The 27,178-nt window shown below is 43.5% G+C and overlaps 1 pseudogene; it reads left to right on the forward strand.

Annotated features, from left to right (window-relative positions):
• The window catches only part of LOC142436778 (ninein-like protein), an 88,856-nt pseudogene extending 62,870 nt beyond the window's left edge, over positions 1–25,986 (forward strand).
• Positions 25,987–27,178: the final 1,192 nt, after the last annotated feature.

Genomic DNA, 27,178 nt, shown 5'->3' on the forward strand with positions numbered 1-27,178 from the left:
CAGGATTTCCCCCAAAGAAGGGGTGCCGAATTTCTCCAGCCATGTCTTAAGCACTACAGAGGACCGGCAGGTGGGCTTTTCCAGGGAAGAAGTTGGGCAGGATATCCCCTGTTGGAGTGTGGGTGGGCTTTCCCAGCTTCCGGTTATGCTGCAGAGGGAGGAGCTCGCCCAGCAGGGTTGAGTGCAGGCATTAATGCCCTAGGCTAAGGGTAGTGGTCAGGATGTTGGCAGTGCTGTGTGAGAGAAAGGGGAAGAGAAAAAAGAGAAGGAAAAAAAAAACAGCCCACTGAGACAGGGGGATAGGGGGGAATAGAGAGAAGAGAGGGAAACTGAAGCATCAATATAAATGAACCTGATCCTTGACCATGGGGCTGGAGGGGTTTAATCCCTGCCCTGAGATGGTGTCAAACTGTGGCTGTGTTGAGATAAAGCCCCTGTGTTGCCTACAAATGATCCTGGCTCCAGCCAAGACAGTGGCCGGGCCAAGGTAAGGTGACCAGATTTTAACATTGGTATAGCGGGACACCACTGATAAAACTCATATCCTGGTGAAATTGCCACATGGCAGCCGAAAACCGTATATACCCTCACTTGTTGTGCATTCTTTCCAAAAATTGGGACTTTTTAAAAACACCATAGACACGAGAAAAAATGTTTAAAAAGCGGTACGTCTGGTCACCTTAGGCTAAGGTCAAACCCTAGCTGGCCTCCATTGTGGTAAGCCAAAAGACCCAGCTCCTTAAAACCTATTGGATCTCTGCCTACTTATCTTTCTGATGCTCCTTCTGCGACCTGGTGGTGTGGAATTTCCCTCTTAGTGACTCTCCTGCACAGATTTCTGTGGAGTTCCTCTGCTATGTGTTACTCAGTCGCCATCTTCCTGGAAGTCTCTACCATCCATTTCTTAACAGATTTTTGTGAGAACTTTTTTTTCTCTCCCACTTAAAATTAATATACTTTTCCCCTCAAGAGACTGTAATTTACCTTTGTAAATTACAGAAAAAGGGCTTCAAAAATTCATGGAAAATTCCTTTACCTTTTAATCCTATTTCCATGAGCTATTTGTGGCTCACTCATACATGTTATTCCAGTTACTATGGCTCCATAAGAAATTATCGCCAACACTTAATGGCCTAAAATAGCAATTAAATATGCTCATAGATTTTATATTTTGTGGGAAGGAACTCAGACATAGCATAACAAACATGTTTCTTCTCTGCCCTATGATGCCGGGGCCTCAGCTACACACCTTACTGGCTAGACCAGAAATGTCTGAAAGCTCGCTTACCATGTGGCTGCCTGATGGGCCAGTTTGGGCTTCTTCACAGTTCAATGTCTAGTGTCCCTCCAGAGTACGTTTCCTAAAGGAGAAACCAGGTAGAATCATACTCCTATAGTCCCTGGGAGCACTGCTGCCGTATTCATTAGGTCTGAAGAGTCCCAAGTCCCCCATCCCCAGGTGCACAAAAGGGAAAGTGACCACACACCTCACATTCCTTCACGAAGGGATCTAGGGTCCCTGAGTAAACCGCATGGAGTGCATAGCTGACCTCTGGCTACATCAAGGAGAAGAATCCTACGTAGCTCCATCAATCAAGGCCGATTGCCACAAAATAGAGATCAGACATGCCTCCACCCTCCATCATTCTTTACCCTTTTCTGATAGTAACTGTTTCTTCCACAGCATTCTACTTTTGTGCTGTGTTCTATAATCCATTGCACTGGTCGCACAGAGCTCACAGGCAATACTCACAATTAAGGGAGCTTTTTAGAGAACTTAATGGGTTACTACAAGCCAAGATCAGAAAACACTAAGGATACAGTCATTGGTCCACAGTATCATCTCGCCTCAATCAAGTCTTTCTCTAGTCCTTAGTCTCTGTGTTGCTCTTCAATTCTGTCCCGTGTCTCCTTGCCTCAGCCTCTGACTTTGCCTTGTTCTTTCAGTCTGTCCAGTAATTTCTGTTTCACAGCCTCTGGTTCCTCTTGTCTTTAGACAGAGATCTCATTTGTTCTCCACTGGTAGTTCTTTGTCCCTTAAGTTCATGGGATTCCTCTCTGTTCCTGTTCTAAGATAACACATCCCTATGGCCAGGGAAGTGGCAACGAAAATGAACCAGTCCACTCTGTTTTGTGTTAGACATGCCCTATTTGCAAAGTCCCACCTAATCATCAATGGGAATCACAAAGACCTATACAGAAGAGCCATGCCAAGAGACTTCACACCACGATAGTCCCACAGACAGGCGCTTCTTGCCTTCTTACCCTTAAATCTACAAGTGAGAGCTGTGTCTTGGGAGATTCGCCTCTAAACCCTGGCAACCAAGTGTGCTTTTTACAGTGCATTTCCTCAACTCCTGTGCAGACAGACCACTGCAGCCAGGTGCAGATTCAGGGCAGCCTCCCAGCATTGCCTGTCTGTCCTGCAGCCCCCACTCTATGTGCCTCATTGGGCCTCAGCCATCCATGTGGCCTTTCTGCTCTGCTGGGTGGCATTTTGTTTTAAGATGATGGCAACGCCTTGACAGTCAAAGCTGCAGAACCCTCTGGAGAAAGGACACCAGTGAGTTGCTTTTCTTGGCCATACCCCATCACTGTGGTGGACTTGCACACATTCCTGTTGAGTCAGGTGTTGGTGATCTGCATTTCTCCTCCACATTCACTTCACTTTAAAAAAAAATTTAGCCCCTGCTATGATTCTAGTGATAGAAGGCGATGTAGGATTTAAGAAAGCTGAATTATCCCTGTCATGTTTAACTCACTGCATAGTTGGAAACTTATAGTTTGAATGTTACATGTTTGCTGTCAGGAATTGAATTTCCTTTCCACTGGGCATCCTGCAGACCCTGCGGTGCTGCATTGCTCCTTGGGCCTTGCTGTGTAGCATGGGGATTGCAGGGCCATCTCTACTCTGCTTATAGGACCTGCAGGACCGCAATGATGAGTTGCAGGCTGCGCTGGAAGGCCTACAGACATGGATGCACAAGACACAGAGTAGCCCATCTAGTTTCCGGCCAGATGGATGCCTGCCCCCAGCAGATTGCTCCGAAGGTAGAGGATCTTCTTGGGGAAAGGGTGGAGTCCTTGTTCCAGCAAACTGGGCTATCTCTCAGACCTACCCGTAGTTTGTGTCATGGGCCACTTCCAAGCATCATAGGGTATATTGAGGCACAAACACCTGCCCCAGACACACTGGCACCACCCGGCTGAGTTCCTTGTAGCTGGGAATTTATGGAAGGGGATGGGGGCTTTATCAACTGTAATGAAATGGCAGCAGTTATGTGATCTCACAATGACCTCATCAGAGGCATGTCCATCACTCGTAGATGTTGCAAAGCCACCTCCAGAGTTGTGATTAAGATGAAGGGACTTGGTGGTGAGGTTTCAGCATAGGCTAGAGACAGAGAGAGTGAGGGTATGTGACAGTAAATAAAGGAGCTATATTTCCTTTGCCCAGGTCACAGACCAGTCTCTATACAGATTGTCCTCTGAGCTGTAAGCTGGTTGATGTGAAAACTCTTTTAATAAAAGAGATAAATTATATCTAAAACATATTAATGACTCCCTAATATTCAGAGAGAGCTTGAGATTTGTCCCCTTGAGTGTCAGAATTCGTCAGAATAGACCTGTGCCAGCGGCGCCTGCGCAGGACACAGGTCAAGCACTGGAAGCAGTTGGGACCTGTGTGCATAGGCGTGCATATCTGCTTAAAAGTAGATATCTCTGGCTTCAGGATCCTCTTAGTGCTGAGGTTTATGACAAATTCCACCTACAGTGTGGACTGTGTTTGATTAATCTCAGCTCCTTCAAAAGACAAGAACAAGGAGGTAACACAGCTGCCCTAGAGTTTTGTCATAGTCCTGTATAGCCAGGGGTTGGTTCTTGGATCAGTGCCCCCAACTGTGCATCAGCAGACACCCTGGCAAGTCTCTCAGCCCTACTGCCAAAGCTCTGATACACAGTGGTTTTGTGTGCTAAGTTTTGGCCACTCCCTCACCCCAGGGAGATCTGTGGACACTGACAGGCCACTCCCTCACCCCAGGGAGATCTGTGGACACTGACAGGCCACTCCCTCACCCCAGGGAGATCTGTGGACACTGACCTGTGGATCTTTGGCAGTGGAGCATTTTGCATCCTCCTCCCTCCCAGTTTTGTAGTGCTCTAAAGCTATTTATTTAATAAAATGTAAATGAATTATAGCTAAAAGAGCCAACCTGGGAACCTTAAGTTTTCTCTGAATGTGGGTACAGCGTCTTTGGACCCCAACATAACCTGCTCACCTGCAAATGGCAGATTGGTGTCTTGAAATCCTGTGAGTCAACAGCCAAAGGCCATTAGACTCATTTGGGAAATGTGGGATGGAGCCTGACACAGCCAGCTGCACCACATCCAGAGATGCCAAGGGTGCTGTGACATCCATTTAAGGCATCCTACGTATTCTTCCACACAACAGACAGGTCAGCCATCCCCAGGGAAATGGACACTGTGTCCCCTCAACTACACAGAATTTATGGCCCTCAGCACGAACCACTGACCCAAAACCTGGGAGACAAGGCCCTGAAGTCTTGGGTCTGCTCGAGACTGGGGACTGCGGCACCAGATCACAGACCTAGGCTTCATGCCATCGCTAATGAAACCTAGCAGTTTCACAATGTGGCCTTTTTATGTACTGTCCTCCCATCCCTCTGATGGAAACCATTTTAGAAGCAGCACCAAGGCTCAGTTGACCCTTCCGATGTTTGTCTGCTGCTGAGAGAATAGTAAGAAGCTGGGTTGCAGTAAGCCTAGTGATGTGGACTGTCCAGCCTCACGGACCTCCTGTCAGCCCAGGTGACTGCGCAAGTTGACAGTTCTCAGTTTCCAAGGCAAAGTAATTCTTTCCAGAGGTTCTCATTCAGGTTTTTGTCTTGTCCCTTATGTCAAAGTTTGTCACCATTTTCAGGGTGACAATGAGAGTAGAGGATGACTTTGCCACGTCCCATCCTTGACACTGCAAAATGAAGACTGAGTCATGGCATAAATGCAATTCTGAGTCTCAGACCAGCTCTCTTCCAAGCCCTAGCAACACACGTAGTTCAAAGATGTGCCTTGTGTGCCTGGTGTGCGGAGTGGTGATTCAGGTCGGAAAGCGAGTCCTTGCAGTGCTCTCAAGCACCATTCCTCATTCCACACGTATGGAATGTGCCTGACTGCTTTATTTATTATTATTATTATTATTGTATTTTAAAATCATTTTGTTGGGACATCTTACAAGTATAACATTCCATAGTTAAATCACATCAAACAGTGTTGTACAGTTGCTACCACAATCCGTTTCAAAACATTTTCTTTTTCTTGAACTCCTTGATATCTGCTCCCCGTTTATTCCCTCCTTTGCCCACCATACCCCGCCCCAGGAAACCTTACTTTATTTTTTTCCATATCTTGCACATCCAATATATCCACTCACATACAATTCTGTTGTTCGATCCCATTGAGTGGGGTTATTCAGTCATCAGTGCTCTCAGCTCCCTGTTATCTCCTCCCCCCTTCCCGTACCCTCAGGGAACCGTTACTCCATTTATTGTTTCTGAAGGGTTATCTATCTTAGCTTTCATGTATCAAATGATATTAAATATACGATGAACCTACATCAAATCTGATATGATTAAAGAGGCAAAACAAATAAAAACCATAATCATAAGGGGAGGGAATATTAAGGAACTAGAGGATAATTATGTAGTTCATCAGTGCTATACCACACCCTGGATTTATCATCCCTTCCTGTGTCCCTTCTGAGCGTGACTGTCCAATTACCAGAGGGGCTGTGATTTCTGGGTCTCTACTACATCCATGCCCCTTCACATCAATTTGGTTGCTTATCTTTTGAACTTCTGATACCATTTCTCCTCAACACCTCATGATCACACAGGCTGGTGTGCTTCCTTGTGGGCTGTTTCTTACCTGCTAGTTGGGCACTTATTTAACTGCAAAGCATCTAAGACCCCATATGCTATTAATAACCAGGCACCATCAGCTTTTTTCAACCACATTTGCTTATGCACCCATTTTGGCTTCAGCAATCATCTGACCAGTTTATCGAGCAACACACAGACTTACTGCCATCAAGTTGATGCCAACTCATAATGACCCTATAGGACATGGGAGACCTGCCCCTGTGGGTTTCTGAGACTGTAACTCTTGATGGTGGTTTCAAACTGCTGACATTTCAGATCACAGTCCAATGCATAAACACCATGCCACCAGAGCTCCTACATATCCTGAATCCCAGCATTATTTGTGTGAGGAGGAGGAGGCCAATTTGAAGTCTTTAGCTAATAAACAGGCCATGAGGTGTGTCTGGCCACCTTCATACACAGTGAGGCTCATTCCCAGGCATCACACTGCCCAGAGGCATGTGTCACCAGGTCACCCCACTTCTTCCATCTACCCACCTCCTCTATGATCCTGGCATCACCAGGAATAAACTTGAAGTGAAGTACAAGGGGGCCTTACATTCATGGACAATTCCATTATCTTTTTCTTCCGTGTTCTGGAGGTTTTTTGAAGTCCCTTCACACGATATCACTGCCACTTTGTAGGAACTTGAAGGGTGTGATGGGCTGCAGGAGCCTCCTGAGCAATCTGTTCTGGTGAAAGTGTGAAATGGTTCTAAATGAGTGTTTCCTAACGTGGGCAATGCTGCCCCCTGGGGGGCACTGGAATAATCCGTGGGAGCTGCCAAAGCAAATAACCTACACCCTATCCTGGATTAGGGATGGGCTATTGTATAAAAGTTAATTGCCAGAGGGTTGCTGGGTAACTATTTTTCTGAAAATTGGACAGCTGACCAAATAAGTTTGAGATCCTTTATTCTACATGGATACAACATAGCAGATCACCAGTGATGCGTGCTGTTGTACGCCAGTGCGGCAGGACTCCACCATCACTGCCTTTCCCTTGAAAAAGCACATGTAGAATCTGTGCTTTGTTGTCCCTTGGGAATAGGAAAGCTGTAAGAAACCTGTAATGTCCTCACTGAGCTAAGCTGAGATTTCCTCTTCTTCGCAGGCTTTTTCACATGCGTTACAGCTCCTACTCCAGTGAGCCTCGAAACGGAACTCATGATGGAGCAGGTGAAAGAACGTTACCAAGACGTCAAGAGCCAGCTGGAGACGAAGGTAGGTGTGAGGGGTGCCCGAGGGGGAGCCTGGGGCTTCCTTTTGTGCACAGAGAGCCGTGCTTAGTGCTGACCCTTCTCCAGGCAGCTGCCTTGGATTTCTCTGGTTGGTGAGCGGGGGCACTAAGAAGACAGTTTGAGGGAAATACAAGCAGAAATGACTGTCAGTGCCTGGCCCAAAGTCGCTGGGGGCTGGCATGCTGAGTGCAGCCCTGCCAACTGCTGTGTGGGAATTCACACCACCTACCTCATTCTTAGCATAACTTATCCTTGGCTTTGCCTCTCGTGGGATGCTGCATAGTTTCTCAGCCAGGATTACCCTGGCTGACAAGGTCTTCTCAGATGAAGTTAGCTCCTGCCTCTCCTTAGATGGTGACTAAGAGAATGTCCGCACACAGTTGCCATGTGCCGCGTTCTTTCTACTTTCAGGACTCAGAGAGCCAGCCACCCTGTTTCCACCGGGACCTCTGAGCTCCTGGGTGCAAGTTACTTACCTAAACGGAGCTTGCCAGCCAACGGCCAGACAATATCTTCTCCCACGGGAGGTTATCCAACTGGTCCAGACAAGGCTGTGCCTACATCTTGAGCACTGAGTCTTGGGGATGTCACCGCTGCCTTTTCATCCCTGACTTCTGCAGGCCTCAGCTCCTTGGCATGCCCGACAACCTTGCTGTTTCCATGTCATATTGTCAGGGGCTAATGTTTCTCTTTCCAGGTAAACTACAAGCAGGAAATTGAACTAATGAAGAAAAACTTTGAGAAGGAGAAAAGGGAAATGGAGCTTATGTTCAAAAGTGAAGTCAGCATGCTAGAGAGGCGCTCCATGCACAGTCTCAGGATGCCCTTTGCAGCCTGCAGGGGCAGCTGTGGGAGATAAGGAGTGGGGGCCCACATTGCCCCAAGGAGTTGGCCACCTTAGCTCAGTGGCCAGACGAGAAGCTACGCCTGAGACACCAGCACGGACTACCACAAATCAGGTCTGCTGCCCTGTTTTCTTCTGGGTCCTCCTTCAGTCTGAAGTTCTTCCCAAAAACCCACATTAGATATTTAATTCAGGAAATGACTCAACTGCAGTGCATGCTAAGTGGGTAGTTTTTCTCTGGCCACAGAGAGGAAGGTAGGAAAAAATAGGGCTTTGTATGAGTTGTTTTAACTTAAATTAGAAATATATATATTAAAACTTAAGTTATGAAGTAATTTAGTTTGTAGACTACTTTTAACACATTCATATTTATTTTCTGCCTCAGACTTCTCTGTAGCAAAGGAACAAAGTAGCAAAGCATCTTCCTTATTTAATGTCATGTTCTAATTTTCCAGTGCACGCGGTAGTATGTGGGCAAATGGAGAAAAAGGCTAAAAGCTCCTTTGCAATAGGGAGGCCAGTTATCTGCGAAGGTAGCTTTTCAAAGCTGTCCTAAGCGAAAGGAGCCCTGCTGGGGCTTTGGGTTAGCATCAGGCTGCTAACTACAAGATTGGTGATTCCAACCTCCCAACTGCTTTGTGAGAGAAAAACAGACTTGCTCCTCCAAGAAGAGGGACCATCTGAGAGCCTCGGCAGCAGTTTGCTCCATCCTGCAGAGCATAGGAGTTAGAATCGGTTTCATGGCAGCGAGTTGCTGTGTCATCACAAAGAAAAGCAATGAAAGATTTCTTTGGAAAACTGAGCGTATCAAGTAGGTTTCACTTAGTGGAATGATAACTGGTTGCTGCCAGCCCATGCCTATTTATCATGACCTCACTCTCCCACAGAGAATCTTGGCCCTCGCCAACTTGGACACCAAGCGGGCTAGAGCCCTGCTGACCAGACCTGCAAAGCCTCCTTGGGAAGCATTCTTAGCTGGGAACATGGCTCGGGTTAGAAGTGGCACTACGATGACCACAGTGGATCAAGCCATCTCCCGTGTCCTGTGACCTGGGGAGGTTGATGATCCCAGAGCCAGTCTGCCTTTCTGTCATGGTGCAAGGAAATTGAGGCAGCTTAAGTATGGGCGGTAAAGAAAATCCTGGACTACTGAATTGTACCCTCTTCTGTACCCTGCCTTTCTGTTCCCCAAAAGATGACCACACAGTGGCCTCAGACCTGGGCGTTGCAATAACACATACTGCCCGCTAGGATGATCCAGAGCTTCCTCCTGAGAATTTTGCTTCATAGTATCTGAACCTGTGAACTGTCTGGTAAAGGGCGGGCTACTGTCCAGAACACCTTATAGACCATTGCCACTATTCCCAAGCCCTTTCAGGCTCTAAGAAGCAGCAAAGGGACATGTCTGGTCCCAGGAGTTTCCTTAACTGGCTGGAAGGCTGCTCCCACCCCCATTCCCACCCCATGTCATGATTGTGAGTCGAGCCATATTGCATGACTCTGATGAGCTGAGTTACTCTTGTTCTCCCAGGCTGACTGCTCTCAGCTGGGCCTCACTCCACCTCAGTGTTATTTTCCTGGGGCTTCTAAAGGCCTCTTTCCTAGATGTTTAAAATACCTTTTAGAGTAATTTCGACTAAAGGTACTTTTTTTTTTTCACTAAACTTTAGGCCAGTACTGCCCAATACAGCTTTCTGTAGTGATAGACATTTCTTGTGTTTGCCTGCCCATTACAGGAGCCACTGGCCACATGGGGTCACTGAAAGTGACTGATGTGACCAAGAATCTGAGCTTTGATTTTATTCCATTTTAATCCGTCTAAATGTAAATTTAGTCCCATTTGACAAGTCGTGTCTGCTGCATTATCAACTAGATCCTGTGCATGCACTCTCTGAGCGCAGCTGGCACGAGTAGCGAGGAGTTGTGCACTTAGAACGTGCGCTTGGGCAGGCCTTTCTAACCCTGTGATACATGTGACATTCGTGTTTCTGAGCCAGGTCCATGTGAAAGTTTCTGTAGAAAGGGGGCAAAGGCTGAACTGAGCCAGAAACTCCTGTGGATGGAAGCAGCGCACTTGTTACAGCAATGGGACTGTAAAAAGAAAAAGATGCTTCAGAGGCAACTGCAGCTAGTGACAGACATGGGAGCCCAGCTGGACTTGGACAAGGGATAGAGAAGAGAGGCAGAAGGAGATGCTAGCCCAGTGCAAGAAGCAGCAACGCAAGTTGGGTGGGGGGTGGAGGGTGGAGGGTGGCAGGGAGGGCTGATGAGTAAAGAGCAAGCTAAAATTTGCAAAGTGTTTGCACTTGAAAAGTTAGAAACCACATATAGGAAGCAATTAAAAGGGCTTTCCCTGGAGGCAGAGGGGCTGAAAGCCTTCTTGAAGGAGGGAAAGGCAACTGCCTCCAGGCCTGCTGAGGTCCACAGAAGTCAGAAAGGAGACGGGACCAGCAGGGTCAGAACGTGGAGAGGCTGAGTTCCTGCGTATGCCAGGGAGGCATCTCACTGCAGATCCTGTCCAGAGCCCGGTCCCGAGAGCAGCCCCACAGCCCAGAGGACCCTCTGCATAGCTCACTATCAGGGCCATCCCATCTTGGTGAATGATATAGAGGTGGCTCCTGCTCCTTTAGAGACATGGGTGATCTATGCTATCCCCTAGAGGGGCAAGGCCCATGTTCCTGGAGAAACCCGTACCTTTGGCTAGCAGCCTTGCTGGTCAGAAGCAAAGATCATCTGAGCAGCAGGAGTCCAAAGCCACAGAGCAGCCCTTACTGGACATGGCTGGACACAAGCTGCCCCTCTAGGAGCCTCTGTGTCTTGGAAGGTGAGCATGGGGTAGGGACCACTAGGACAGGACAGCAGAAATTAGAAGATGCTGTACCGATAACAGAAGGTAGAAACTGTGCTGGAGAGAGAAAAGAATGACATGAAAACCAGGCTCCTACAGCTGGAAGATAAGCTTCTGGCTAGGGAGAAAGAAGCAGACTCGAGAGAGAATAACAGGTTTGCCCTCTATCCATTCTTAAACAAGTGGAACTGAGTCATCTCAGTCCCTGATGACTTGATTGCATAACCCCCTTTCCTCCTAGCAGGCTGGTAGACTCGGCACCAGGAGAATACCACGTAGCCCAGGTGTGCCCAAGCTTACAAGCCCAGTCTGGCCTGTACTCGGGCCGTGGTGTTGCTAGGTGCTGTGTGAATGCGAAAAGAGAAATTTTCCATACAGAAACCCCCAGAACTTCACCAAGAGGACTGCTGTGGCTTAGACTCAGGTTTTCACTATCTCTGTCGGCAGGAAATCTGTGCTTGTCTCACGGGGCCCACGAAAGACTGCCCTGAACCCCATTTCATTCCTTTGGGGTCTCTGAAGGTCTCTGCCTGCCAGCTCCAAGCACCTTCCTTTAGTCCCACTGTGTGTATTTATTGAAAGTGTCCTTGGCGCAGATCTACTGCTTCGTGAATTCTGTGAGAGCCCCAAGAACTGACTGGGACACTCGGATGTTGGCCGCAGAAGCCAATGCCTTCTAGAGAAAGCTGAGCTGAGAGGGAGTTCTTAATTCCACCAGCTGGGCAGGCTGCTTGAAAGGCCACAGGTGGAACTGGCCTTCTCGCTTGAGGACTTTGGCTGGCAAATGCTCTATCTCAAAAGCCTGGGATATAGGAAGGCCTTTCCCAATATTTTCCATAGATGGACCCATGTCCCTGAGTGGCTTAAAACAACACAGATTTAATATCTTACAGTTCTAGACGCTACAGGTCAGAAATAGGTTAAAATTTAGCTAATTTCTTGACAGCTTAGTTGCATGTTAGCTAGAACTGAGAGCTAAATTGTACTCTAATCGAGGTGTCATCAGGGTTGTGCCCCTTCCAAGGGGTTCTAAGGAGAACCCATGTACTTACTTTTTCCACCTTCTAGAAGCCACTCACATTTCTTGACTCGTGGCCTCTTCCACTTTTCAAAGCGTCCAATGGCTGGCTGAATCTAAGGCTGTGCCTCTTCTGCCTCTTTCATTTAAAAGGACCCTAGTCTGTACAATAGGCCCACTAGAATAGTCCAGAATAATCTCATTATCTCACAGTCAGCTGATCAGCAGACTTAATTTCATCTTCAACTGTAATTCCCCTTAGCCATGTAACATAATATTCACAATCGGGAATTAGAACATGAATAATGTTTTACCAACTGCCATCGAGTTAATTCTGACTCATATCCACCCCAAAGGGCAGAGTAAAACTGATCCCTAGGGTTTGTGAGGCTATAAATCTTGATAGAAGCAGAAAGCCCCATCGTTCTCCTTTAGAGCAGTGAGTGGGTGGGTCTTTTAGCTGCTGGCTTTCCAGTTAGCAACCTAGAGTGAAATGCAGATGAATACAATACCAACTGCACCACCATGGCTTCCCAGAACAGTCTTTAGGAGGTCATTAATCTGCCAACCACAGCAGTGATCTGGATGTTTTTTATCTCTGATACATTCATGATCACATATCTTTGGTGTATTTAGGTGTGTATTTTTTAAAATATTCTAATGTTATATGCAATAAAAAAGTGTACTGCTATGATTTTATAAGAAATTGATCAGATCGTTTTACCAGCACCCAAAACAAGAAATAGAACCCTCCTGGATTCCCCACACATAGCCAGTATCCTGACTTCTAACTCCTTAATTTTGCCTGTTTTTGCACTTTATATAAAAGAAGCATACCATCCGTCCTTTCTTACCATATGTTGTTTGTGAGATTCTTCCATATTGTTGCTTAGAGCTATAGTTATTTCATTTGCACTTTATTTTTCATTCTCTTGCCTGCATTTTTCTACTGCTATGAAAGTTCTGGGTCAATGCAATATGTTTGTATGGAATGGAATTTTTTAGATTTTAAGATATAATAATGTTTACCTTTTTATTGACATAAGAAACAATGTGTCTTGTGCAAAACTCAACTACAACTCTTTTTTTAATGAAGTTTTTATTGTGAATTAAGGTTTACAGAGCAGATCATACTTTAACACTCTGCAATTCATACATATTTTGATGCCATTCATTCATTCCAGTCCTCTTAATATGCCCTCCCTTAGTCCACGACTTCCCTGTTTTCTGTGTCCTTTTCTCCTCCTTTCCTAGCCTTCTGTCTTTGGGTGAATGCTCCCCATCTCATTTTAACGGTTGACTTTTCTAACACAGTAGTGAGTTGAAGTCCAGACCCAAGGGAGCACGGTCTTAGGGGCCCTACCAGACGCTGTCTGACCAGTAAGCCTGGTTTCTTTTAGGATTTTGATTGACAGGTTCTTCTTCTCTTTCCAGGACTCTTTAGTGTGATTTTATGCAGAGCTGGTGGTGGTGGCACCAGGTATCACCCCGTTCTTCTGGGCCCAGGATTGTGGAGACCGGTGTTCTCACTGTCCCTTCGACTAAGTGTTTTCCCTGTGTCTGTTTAACTGCCACCCCGCTGCTCTGCCCTGGACAGGGAGAGATCAGTCCTTGCACCCTAGACGGCTGCTCAGAGACCTTTAAGACCGCTGCTACTTACCAGATTAGAATGTAGAGCACTGTCTTTGTGAACTATGATATGCTAATGGATCATTTTGTCCCCTGCAACTATTGTGATACCACTCCCCCAAAGCCCAGTACCTTATTCCTTCAGAGTATCTGCTTATATTTAAGAAGTTGTCATAATTTTGTCCTCTGTTCGCCCCACCACATTCATGGATATATTTGCAGTAAAAGTAAATATACAAATACTCTCTTTTAAACACACACACACACACACACACACACACACACACACACACACACATATATATGTTTGTAAAAGTCTCCTATCTGTTCAGCCTGTGTGTATGTCCAAGTACTCACTTGTAGATTCCCCAATCCCCCACTGTTGTAGGACTTTGAATCTAACAGTGTTTGCGTCTGTAGTTTCTCACTCTTGCAAACTACCGGTGTACTCGCCTGCCTGCCTCCATCGTTTCTCCTGTGTGTTGCATTCCCCTCCGCCCAGGCTATCACTTGCCTGTGTTCTAGCCGCACCTCCCCCCCCCTCCTTTCCATCCTCTGCAACCATCAAAGAATGTTTTTATTTCCATAAGAAAACTTACAGTTGATTTTTATAGTGGTGGTCTCATACGATATCTGTCCTTTTTGTTTTTGACTAATTCCACTCGGCGTACTGTCCTCCGTGTCCATCCCTCTGTGAGGGCTTTGCAGGTGCATCGTTATTCTTCGACGTTGCTTAGCATTTCATTGTGTGTTTATTGCACCCAAGTTTGTTCATCCATTCTTCCACTGCAGGGCATTTAGATTGTTCCTGTTTTTTGCTATTGTGAATAATGCTATGATGAACATGGGTCTGTATCTATTTATTTGTGTCATAGTTTTTATTTCTCGAAGACACATACCAAGTAGAGGGATTGATGTGTCATGGTATTTCTCTTCCCAACTTTCTCAGGGTGCACCATACTGCCTGGCACAGTGGCTGCACCATTTCCCAGTTCCTCCGGCAGTGTATGAAAGTGCCAGTCTTTCCACACCCTCACCATCATTTGTTGTTATCTGTTGTTGTTTTTTTTAACCTTCCAGTTAATTTGGGGGGTGAGGTCGTATCTCATTTTGATGTGTATTTCTCTAATGGCTAATGATTAAGAGCATTTCTTCATATATTTTTGCCCCCCTGAATGTCTTCTTTGGTGAAGGATCTGTTCACATCCTTTGACCATTTTTTAAATTAGATTGCCTATCTCTTTCTGTTGAGATACTCAATTTTCTGTAAATTTTAGAGATGAGTCTCTTGTCCAGTATGTCATTGTCCAATATGAAATTCCACAGCCTTTAGCTTCTCTTTTGACTCTTGGTGGAATCTCTTGACACACACAATTGTCTACGTTTTCGGAGCCCCTAGTCATCCATTGTGTTCTGCTCTGAGTGTGTTCTCCATTACTTCTGTGAGGGCAGTTACATACTTGGCTTCACATAGTCTCTTAATTGTTCAGCAGATAGGATGAGCAATCTTCAGTGTATCTGCGCTCCAAGCAGCCAAAAGTAGAATTCCACCTCCACCTAACACAGTGTACACACCTAGAATCAGTCTGTTTCCCATACTAGAGCCAGAGTGACCATTTCAAATTTCATGTCCCATTTATTTGACAGCCCTACTCTAAACCCTTTGCTGCTTTTAAAGTTCCCATGACTTCTTTTTCTCTATTTTTCCCTTAGTGCCCCATGAGATCAAATGAAGTCAGATGAGACATATTTGTGCTTGATACTAGAACATAATGCATAAGATAAGCATTACTTAGATTGGGAAAATTAGAATCTAACAAGATGCCAGACAAAGACGTAGTTGGGGGGATAAATATCGACATGTGTTCAGGACAGAAAGTATGGGTTCAAAGCTCATTAGGGATTTTTTTGTTGGTAAAAATACTTGCCTGTTATAAATCACTTGTGTTGTCTTGGCAGAGATTCTTTAAGAATTGTTTGTCAGGAAATAATGTGGCCCAGGGTAGCCTTGGTCATGGAGTAGATAGTGACACCTGCCTTTCTCTGCTGAGGTATTCACTGTGCATCAGGCCGCTCCATAAATCAATATGTGTTTCTTCCTCAGTTTTTCCTTCCAGTGATGACCTTGGAGTATAGCAGGTGACAGTCTCACTAAAGAGGAAAATGTGTGCATATATTTTAAGCTCTGGTCATTCTTGTTTCTTAGATCCCTGCCGGGATTCACTAGCAGGGAATAGCTTTTGGAATGCCCCAAGGTCTCACATTCAGTATTACGCATTGATACCAACCATGGGCACATGGTTCCCAACTTACTTCTGATTGTCAATTGTGCTTGCAGAGCCGAGCTACAGAGGCTTTCTGAAGAAAACACATCGTTGACAAATGAATTGGGAAGGATTCAGCAAGAACTTAAAGTTGCAGAAAGAACAAATGATGTACAGAGGTAAAGGCTTGTCCAGGTTCAACTTAGGACCTTTGAGCTTGTGACCCAGTTTTCACATAGCAGAATGAGTGGTTTCCTCTCAGTAAAGTGAGTGTAGAAGTTACTGAGATAGAAAGTGGGGCGTATTCTCAAATCAACCTCACTTTCCAGAAAGCCAAGAGTGGATGAACCTAATTGGTCTCTGACCATGACATGACACATATGTAAAGGGCCCTGGCCTACCTCCACATGCAGGCAGCCCCTCTCATACCTGAATGCCTGGTCTCAGACGTAAAAGGTAGAACACGTATGTATGTGGCAGCATTGACCACCCCACAGTGAGCAGCTGCTACACCCATCCTTCTTACCTCTGCCATCGTGGCATACCACCTTATTCCCTGTATGAAAGTACTCCGCATCACACCTGATGGTGAGGACAGGTGGACATAGTTTAGTACAGTGAAATGATCCTAGGGCCTTCCTAGACAAATACAATATCTATGTTCATGACTCAGTAATAATTTCAGGTGGACTTTTCACCACGGTTTATATTTGTATGTAGATATCGGCATTAGGGGTAGGTCTGGGCCCTAGGACACTGAGGCAGGAACAAGGGACAGGGAGTGGAGTGCTAACACTGGTCAGTGAGTTTTCACTGCTGTAGCCATATCCAAGGGCAGTCTGCCTTTTGATTTTTCTTCCAAATAAGAAGTTCAAGATAAAGTCAACTCTGACCTGCTGCGAGCATGGAGCATAGTTGATGGAGTAGCCATGACGGTCAGAATATGGATGGCAGGGGAAGGTACCAGCGGGGATTTGCATCATTACAGTTCTGAAATCCAGGAGGTCTTCCCTTGAAACCATTTTCTCCTAAGTTTACTACCAGACTCCATTCCCAGCAGATCGCAGTGAGGGTAAGATGGTTTGTGTTTGTGTTGCTGGGTGGCTAGTTCCATACTTTGCTAAATCCGTAGTAATTTGCTTGACTAAGGATTGCCACGGAGAATGCTCCTTTTGTACAATCTGGCAAAATCTTGCAAGCGAAAACTAAACCCACTCTCATTGAGTCTGTAGAGGGTTTCTAAGACTGAATCGTTAAGGGGTGTGGGAGGCTATACCATTGACCTTGGCAGTTACCAGCACAAACCAAGGTGACACCTGGCTTTGGTTTCACCCTCCCTGCTGAAAATTTTCATTTCCGCCTCAAAAAGAGTCACCTGACGAATCCCATCTGACCCTAGACCAAGGATGGGACCAGCCTTGTTCGCATGTAAAATGCATTGGAAAGGGGATTATTGGAGATGCAGTTAGTTTAAAATTTGGCACCTTGTCTTTTGATCTCTCTTAAGTTCCATTTTTAATTTGTTCCAGTTTTTAATACTTTCTGCTTTCTTTTCTAAATGTTCTTGTCTGTTTTACTTTGTTATTGTTAGTTGTTTCTGTTGTTTTAAAAGTATGTTTTCCTATAGATGAAGTCCAGAATAGGTGCATCTATACAGACCCTAACTGGATTACTGGTTCTTTGGGAGTTTCACACAGTTGGTTAGAAGGAAATGGAAAGCTAATAACGACGAGTACAAGAATGAAGAAAATGTTCCAAAACTGATTGTGGTGATGATTATACAATCTTGATATGATTGAACTATTGAATTGTATATATGTGAATTATGTATCAATAGAACTTTTTTAAAAATTAAAGAATCGCCTGAGAACTTTGCTAAAATATTGATTGTGATTCAGTATATTTAGGTCAAAAATTCAAATTATCAACAGGGGTTGGAACTGGAATGAATCGGTTTGAAGTCCTAAGGGTAAACTTTCCTAAATTCTTCTGGCTTTAGGAGCTTGGGATCAAGATTGAACCATCACCACTATTATCAATCATAGCAGTAGCAGTAGTGTAGAGGGATCTGGGCCGTAGAATATCAGGGGAGGTAGGGGTGGGCCTTTTTGTCCAAGCCATGGTGGACTGTTACTAGAAGAAGAAAACACATTAATTGGCAATGATATTGTTAATTTTGCTTTTTCAACAGGAAAGAAATTGATATTTTAAAGAAAGAGAAATATCAGGCCTGCCTTGAAATGGAAATGATCAACAGTCAGGTTTAGTATTACCACCTGATGTGAAGCTAATGAACTTTTCTTTCTCTCTTTCTTTCTTTCTTTCTTTAAAAACTATTTTCGAATATTATAGAGGACTTTGTTCCTCAACGATTTCAGAATGCAGTAACTACCTCCCTTGTCAAAAATCAGAAAGTTCGTGTGGATACATTACTGCCGTCAGGGATACCCCATTTTGGTGCTGCCAGCCATCCTGATAATTCTTAGAATCACATGTGGCATTTATATCATGTCTTCTTGTCTCTTTCTCTCGGTCTATTCTTTATTTTGGAGACCATGGCACTTTTGAATATTACATGCAATTGTTTTGTTCCGTGTCTTGAAGTTTGGGTTTGTCTAGTCATTGATAATAATTAGATTGAGATGAGGCTTCTTTGGCAGAAGTACAAGAGTAAGAGTTGTGCAGTCATCAGCACCATCAATGTCAGAACTCTTCCTTCTTCCACTCATTGTTAGCTTCCCACTTCCCGCAACCTTCCTGCCATGCCCCTAGCCAACTATCACTCCAGTTACTGTCTCTAGAGATTTACATAGCCTGGATTTCATACACAGAAAATCACACAAAGCACAAACAATGACAAAGCAAAACAGAGAAAAACCTCAACCAAAAGAAAATATAAAATGTTAGAAACTGCCACCAGTTAGAACCTCCTTGGGAATTCAGCCAGTCTCAGCCAGAATCTTAACAGTGAGACACACTTTCACATAAACTAACAAGTACTAGCAGACCCCTTAAAATCCCCTTTTTTAATTTATCAGAAAACCACTATAACCAGAACACCACTTATGATTATTTCTGTCACCTAAATCCTACTCATGTATTCCTATCTCCTATTCCTTCTACCCAGTCAGCTCTATCATTTCTTCCTCATCTCAACAGAATACAATTTCCAGCCCCTATCTGAACTTTCTCCACTAACCCAAAGAGCAAGTCCTGCCCCTCCCTCCTCCACCTACTCACACACAATCCAGAACCTTACATACCATCTACAGTTGGATCACTATGCCATGCAAACAACAGTCAGCAGTAGTAACCACAAAAAATCAAGATAAACAAAAGTCAACAACTGAAGATTACGCAACTTCATTGGAATACACAGAAAGTGAAGACCTTAAATTACCAGAAAGAGAATACAGGTGAATGATGTTTGTGACCATACAAGAGATTTGGGGATCAATTCTGAAAAAAGGAAGAAAGTGTGATACTAAAAACCTCACACCCCAAAGAAACCGAGAAACAAAACAATGAGATAACAGAATTAAAAAACATTGTATGAGAACTGAGCAATACCGGTGTTCATCGCAGCACAGTTTACAATTGCAAGGAGTTGGAAACAACCCAAATTTCCATCAACAGATGAATGGATTAAAAACCTATGGTACAGATGTGCTTTACATAATTGATGTATGTATGGATTGTGCTAAGAGTTGTATGAGCCTCTAATAAAATGATTTAAATAAAAACTATGGTACATTCATACACTGGAGTACTACACATCACTGAAAAGCAGTGATGAATGCATGAAGCACCTTGCCACATGGGAAAAACTGGAGAAAATGATGCTAAACAAAGTAAGCCAAGCACAAAACACAAATACAACATGAGTCCGCTGAGGTAAACTTAAAAAAATGCAAAAGGGACATAAGGAAAAAGCTACTGTATACAAACATTCCTGGGGTGGTAGTATGGCAGGGGCCAGACCAAATCCAGGGATACATATGTTAGACAATTAAAAAGGTTGGGGGGGGGAAGAAAATGAAATAAATGGGTAGCTGGGGAACAGGGAACTAACCCATCCAAAGGGAGGGTCTTGTTCATATCGTCGCCGGGAAAGAAGGACCAGACTTCTACCCCATGCTCCAAGATGTGAATGCAACATACTGGCATGAAGCAAGGAACCAGTAGAGAGGTCTGAGGGGTTGGCCCCAATCCCAACTACATGGACAGCAGCCCTTGCCCCCAGAAGAAAGTACTTCAGAGGATAGCATTGAAGCTACAGCTCCGAGAGAGGGACATGTCTGATCAGAGCAAATCGAAGCAAATGAAGGGGGAGGAAGAGAGACTGGAGCACATCCTGGCCCACCAAGCCTTAAGGACAATATCCCCACTAAGAACAGCCAATGCACAGAGAGGACCATATGGCTGGTCCCACTATGAGACAGGACATCCCCCACTGACCCATAGCCCTATAGGGGACAACACTGGAGACACAGTGTGGGAATTAGACCGATCTGACCCCACCACACTGAGGCAAAACATGAAGGGCATGCAACAGAACAGCAAGGGAAGCAGAGCAAGGAAGTCCCGAGGCATTATCAAAAATAGACTTTGGGTTCAGAGCATGGCACCCCATCAGGCTCAATCAGCAAAAACTCGCAAATGTCAACAAACAGACCTTGAACTATTGACAGGCTTTTCTTTTTTTTTGTCATTTGTTTTTTGGTGGTGTTGTTTTGTTTTCTTTTGTTGCTTTGTTTTGTTCTGTCTTGTTTTTGTGTATATTATTATCTCTGCAGGTCTATCTAGATAAAATAGGTGGGATAAACAATCTGGAGGAGAAAACAATGGGACTGACAGTTCCAGGGGGACATGAGAGAGGGGAAGGTTGGGGAAAAGAAGTGGTTAACAAACCAAGGGACAAGAGAACAACAAGTGATCCAAAATCAGTGGTGAGGAGCGTGTAAGAGGCCTGGTAGGGCTTGATCATGGGTAATGTAACCGAGAGGAATTACTGAAACCCTAATGAAGGCTGAACATGAACAAGAGCAAAGTAAAAGGAAATAGAGGAAAGAACTGCAAGGCACATAGCATTTATAGAGCTCTAAATATAGGCATGTACATATGTAAATATATTTATATATGATGATGGAGAAATAGAACTATGCATATATTTATAGGTTTAGTATTAAAGTAGCAGATGGACATTTGGCCCCTACTCAAGTACTCTCTCAATGTAAGAACACTTGTTCTATTAAACTGGCATTCCATGATGCTCACCTTCCAGACACAATCACTGAAGGCAAATGTGGTGAAGAAAGTCAATGGTGTCGGCTATCAAAAGATATAGCATCTAGAGTCTTAAAGGTTTGAAGGTAAACAAGTGGCCTTCTAGGCCAACCAAAGCCCACATGGAAGAAGCACACCAGCCTGTGTGATCATGAAGTGTCAAAGGGATCAGGTATCAGGCATCAAAGAACAAAAAATAATATCATTGTGAATGAGGGGAGTGCAGATTGGGGACCCAAAGCCCATCTGTAGGCAACTGGACACCCCCTTACAGAAGGGTCACGGGGAGGAGATGGGCCAGTCAGGGTGCAGTGTAGCAATGATGAACATACAACTTTCCTCTATTTCTTAAATGTTTCCTCCCCACCACTATCATGATCCCAATTCTATCTTACAAATCTGGCTAGACCGGAGGATGTACACTGGTACAGATAGGAACTGAAAACACAGGGAATCCAGGATAGATGAACCCTTCAGGACCAGTGGTGGGAGTGGCAATACTGGGAGTGTAGATGGAAGGTGGGGGTAGAAAGAGAGAACCAATTACAATGATCTACATATAACCCCCTCCCTGGGGGATGTACAACTGAAAAGTGGGTGAAGAGAGACGTTGAACAGTGTAAGACATGACTAATAATAATTTATAAATTATTAAGTGTTCATGAGAAAGGGGGGCAGGGAGGGAGGGTAAAAAATGAGCTCATACCAAGGACTCAAGTAGAAAGCAATGTTTTGAGAATGATGAGGGCAACAAATGTACAAATGTGCTGACACAATGGATGTATGAATGGATTGTGATAAAAGTAGTATGAGCCCCCAATAAAATAATTACCCCCAAAAAAGAACTGAACAATAGAATGGAAGAAAATGAAAATTGAATCTATGAACTTGAAGACAACCATGCAGACTTCAGCAAATGAGAGAAACAAACAAAAGAGTAAAATAATCTGAAGTAAACCTGAGGATGATGTGAGAAACCATGAACAGAAGTAATGAATGTCTTGTTTGGAATACTGGAACAGGAAGAAACAAACAAATCTACATATAAATTAGTAAGAGAATTTGTGGAGGAAATTTTCCCCAGTACTATAAAGGAGGAGATAATAACCATTCAGGAGACAGAGAGAACTCCAAGGAGGTTAGACCCGGGGGGTGGGGGTAGGGGACATGTATAGGAGGGCATCAGGACATATGATAGTCAAAATATTCAACTTCAAGGAAAAGGAGAGAATCTTGAGAGCAGCTAGAGAGGGAAAAAGTCACCTTCAGAGGTAATCAGATTGGAATAAGCTCAGAGCTCTCAGCAGAAAATATGCAGGAAATAAGAAAATGGAGCAACATAGATCAAACTTTCAAAGTAAAAACCTGCCAACCAAAATCCTGTATCCAGCAAAGCGATATATCACATATAAAGAAGAAATAAAGGTATTCCCAAACAAGGAAATAGAGAATTCAAAAAAAAAAAACCAGCATTGCCGAAAACACTAACCATATCTCTATGGTCAGAAAATCAACAGCACAAAAACATTATGAGATCGCCACAGTCCGTGCTTCTTTCCAGAAGTCAACACACTAAAACAACACCCAAAACAGTAGATCTAGACGGGAAACAAGGACATGAATAGATTCCTCCCTCCCAAACACAGATAATACAATATGATAGTAACTCACCTGCATTTGGAATTAATACCAATGAAAATCAATGGGCTAAATACCCCAGTCAAAAGACAGAGTAGCAGACTGGATTAGGAAACAAGATCCATCAATCTGCTGCCTTCAAGAAACACACCTCAAACTCACAGACAAAAACAGACTGAGAGTCAAAAGATGGAGAAAAAATTACTAAACCAATGACAATGAAAGGAAGACCTCACACAAATAGAAAACTACAAGCCAATATCTCTCATGAACATAGATTCTCAACAAAATCCTGGCCAGTAGAATTCAACAACATATCAAAATAATAATAATACTTCATGCCCAAATGGGATTCATACCACCATATAAACAAAATATAGAAGAACCAGATGATCATATTGATGGATGTAGTAAAAGCATTTGACAATATCCAACACCCATTCCTAATAAAAACAATAATTAAATATAAGGAAATTCTTCAATATACTAAAGTCCATGTCTTAATATCCAACAGCCAGTATCATACTGGATGGAGAAAAGCTGAAATCATTGCAATTGAAAATGGGAACCAGACAAAGATGCCCATTATCCCCACTTTTATTCAGCATTGTGCTAGATCCTAGCCAGAATCAAAAGGCAACAAGAGATTAAGGGAGTGCAATTGGGCAAAGAGAAATTAAGCTCTAGTTATTTGCAGATGGTATGATTTTATAGAGAGAGAAAAACACAAGGTCTCCACAAAACCCTGTTGGAAATAATTGGAGCTTGTTTCAAATAAGCACCCATCTAAGTGAGATGTCAGTAAACTCACCTGGAAGAAGCACACGATCATCGATGATCCAAGGATTATCAATTATATAAACCAGATCTGAAGAAGGGCGTGCTGTCAGAGCTGAAATTTGTGAAATTCTGGTGTTCACAAAGCTATGGCTGACAGTGGGAGCCCAAAATACATGTTCAGGTTCTCCACAGGGAATAAGCCTCCAGTGGCCCCCCTCTGACTATCACTGAGGGATAGGAATAACCTGGTTATCAGGCAGCTGGTATTGGAAAGACGATTATAGTAAATTAAAATGATAAATAGGGCTTGAATGGTTAAAATCTTGTTATTTGAGCTCCCTTTAGATACACTTTGACTTTTATCTAGTTTTTAATATTTTCTGGGATTTGCTGTTGTTTTCTAGATTAGGTCTTATCTCTGCTGTATTTTGTTATTTTGGTACCTTTCTTGATTCTCTGTTATGTATCTTTCTGTGTTTGGGGGTTTATCAAACCCAGATTGGGTGAATCTGTAGAGGTAATAACTGGAGTAAGAGTTCTTGGGGTGTATTGATGGGGAGGAAAGAGGTAATGGGGAGCTGATATCACGTAGTATGAAAAGGAAGAAATTGATTATATGCAGTAATTGCACAACGCTGCTTGATCTGATAGAGCTATTGGTATTATGTCTGGATTATGCCCTAATAAAATGATCTGGGAAAAACATAAATTTTAAAAAATCAATTTTCATTTACATCAGGGCTATCACATTTTTAACAAAACTCAAGTGAATATTCCCAAATTAATTAAGTTTTCCCACAAGTTTACAGGAATGCTGCTGCTCCACATAACACAATACTTTTTAGCGTTTTAATGAAGGTCGGGAAGACCTCAAAGATGAATTCAAGGCAAGTCACCTCAGAAGGCTTTGGAGACTCTCTTTCTGGGTTTCAAAGGAATCCTCTTTATATTTTCTCAAGGATGATCACAGAGACTTCTCAGGAAGACATCTGAAGAGAATGGAAAGCTGCGCTGGGGAGGAGGAAGAAGGACAGGAAAATGTACCACGGCGTGTGTTCTGTTACGGCGCCATACCTGCTCCTCCTGGAGGGTAGCAAGGACTGTCTGACGAGCTCCTCATTGGGAACGACCCATCCACCTGACGCAGCCTTATCTGCCTTCCACACTGCTCTGTGTTCCCAAGCTCAGAGGACATTTAAAACGAACATGATTTGCATCCCTTGAACATGACAAAACTCCCATTTGACATGACATAAATTGAAGAGTGAGAATTCTTTGGGAAATGAATAGAAAGATGAAAACACTTCAGAAGCATATAGGCATAGATAAAGATATGACATGAAACAGTAGCTTCATATTTTGATAGTTTTGTTTAATTAAGGTTTCTTTTTTTAATCATTTTATTGGGGGCTCATACAACTTATCACATTCCATACATACATTCATTGTGTCAAGCACATTCATACATATGTTTCCATAATCATTTTTAACAAGTTTCTATTATAAAATGCTTTTATACTTACCCTTGTGTGTGCGTATTAAACCTACAAGATAAAAATGATATGATTCTGCTCATTGCTGAACCATAGGTATTCACACCAACGTGGGAATACCTTGGAACTGTGGTTGATCTCTCCCCTGAAAACTAATTGTTGTGAGAAAAAAAGAAAGGCAATCCAACAAAAATGTAATTTGATTCTTTTAAATTGTAATTTATTGAAAGATGCTCCTGACCAGTGGTTGACAGTAACTGAAATCTCTATGGTGAAAAACTGAGAAATTTTCTAGCAACTGTTGGAACACACGGCCATTTGTGTATACACCAAGAGGACATCTGTCAGACACTCTAATTTCCTGGCCCAGTGGTACTGAGAATATCAACAACTTACTGCCAGATAGATTTGGATATCAGGGACAGGTCAGAGGTCCTTTTGAAGAGATTCATATGCTTTAAGTTTCTTCCTCCCCCCCCCCCTTAACACGATGTTTTAAATAACTTAGATAAAAGTGGGAGGCCTTCAGAACAGTGGTTTAAATGTTCTTAATGGTCTAGATGTATTCTCACTTCTTCTCAGGAATAAAGCAGAGTTCTCAACTTCAGCATCATTGCTGTGTGAGACTGGATAAGTCTGTATAGGGGCTGTCCTATACACTGTAGGATATTTAGTAGCATTTCTACATGTCAGTAGCCACCCCTACCTACCCCAATTATGACAATGAAAAATGCCTCCAGATGTTGCCACGTCCCACAGTGAGACAAAATTACCCCTCATTAACCACTGAAAGGATCTGCTGGGGCTTCGTTTTTGTTTTCAATCATTGTTTTACCCTTTTTTGCTCTAGAGTCAGAAATACAAGGATCAGTTATCTCAGCTCAACCATAGGATCCTTCACCTGGGTGAGGAGGCCTTTGTCCACAAGGCTCAAAATGAGAAAAATCAAGTACCCGTTCAGTTGCTGACACTGAAGATGGATCGGGCTGGTCACCAGGTGAAAGAGCAGGTGAGTGGGCAGTGCAGAGTGGGAATATGAGAGCAACAACTTAAAGATATGGAGACATACACTGCCCCACACATAGCCAGGAAGCCTAGGGGAAAAGAACATGGAATATCATAGTTTTTTATAAATCTGCTTTATTTAGAAGAGTAGCATAAAGGAATTAAATCTTAAAAAGAGAGTGAATTCCTACAACCTTTCTGAAAAGACAAGTTGAAAATATAGATAGCAAGAGCCTCAAGAATCTCATTATAAGAAGTGAAACTTCACTGTTTGCAAATAATATGATTTTATATATTGAGAATCCTAAAGGGTCCACAAGAGACTAGCTGGAAGTCATAGAGGAGTTTAGTAGAGTAGCAGTATACAAGAGTAACAATTGACTTCTTCTATACCAGGGATGGGGGTACAGAAAAAGATACCAAGGAATCAGTATCCTTTGCAAAAGCTGAAATACCTGGGAATAAACTTAACCAAAAACCAAGACTTGTACGAAGAAAACTATAGAACATTACTATAAGAAGCCAACCGGGATCTACACAAATGGAAGCATATTCCGTGTTTGTGGATCAGAAGACTCAGTATTGTGAGAATGTTGATACTATCTAAAACAATCTACAAATAAAATGCATTGCCGATCCAAATTCTAACATCATTCTTCAAAGAAATGGAAACACTGATTATTAACTCCATATAAAAAGGGAAGAAACCCAGGATAAGCAAAGAACTCCCCAAGAAAAAGAACAAAGCAGGTGATCTCACATTACTTGACCCCAAAACCTACTTATACAGCCACAGTTGTCAAAACAGTCTGATACTGGTATACTGATACATGCTCCCTGTCACTAGCCACCCAGGAAATGCGAGTCAAAATGACCATAAGATCCCACCTAATGCCCATAACTAGCCCAATTAAAAAAAACAGAATGTGAAAGGGAGGATAGGGCGGAGGTAGGGGGAGGAATGAGGAGCTGATGCCAAGGGCTCAAGTAGAAAGAAAATATTTTGAAAATGATGATGGCAACAAATGAACAAATGTGCTTGACACAATGGAAGGATTACAATAAGTTGTACAAGTCCCCAATAAAATGATTTTTCAAAAGAAACAGAACAACAAATGTTGGAGAGTGTGTGGTGAGATAGGAACTCTTATCCCCTGCTGGTGGACTGGTAAATATGTACAGGCACTCTGGAAGGC

This window comes from Tenrec ecaudatus, unplaced genomic scaffold (assembly GCF_050624435.1).
Source record: "Tenrec ecaudatus isolate mTenEca1 unplaced genomic scaffold, mTenEca1.hap1 Scaffold_623, whole genome shotgun sequence".
NCBI classification, from domain to species: domain Eukaryota; kingdom Metazoa; phylum Chordata; class Mammalia; order Afrosoricida; family Tenrecidae; genus Tenrec; species Tenrec ecaudatus.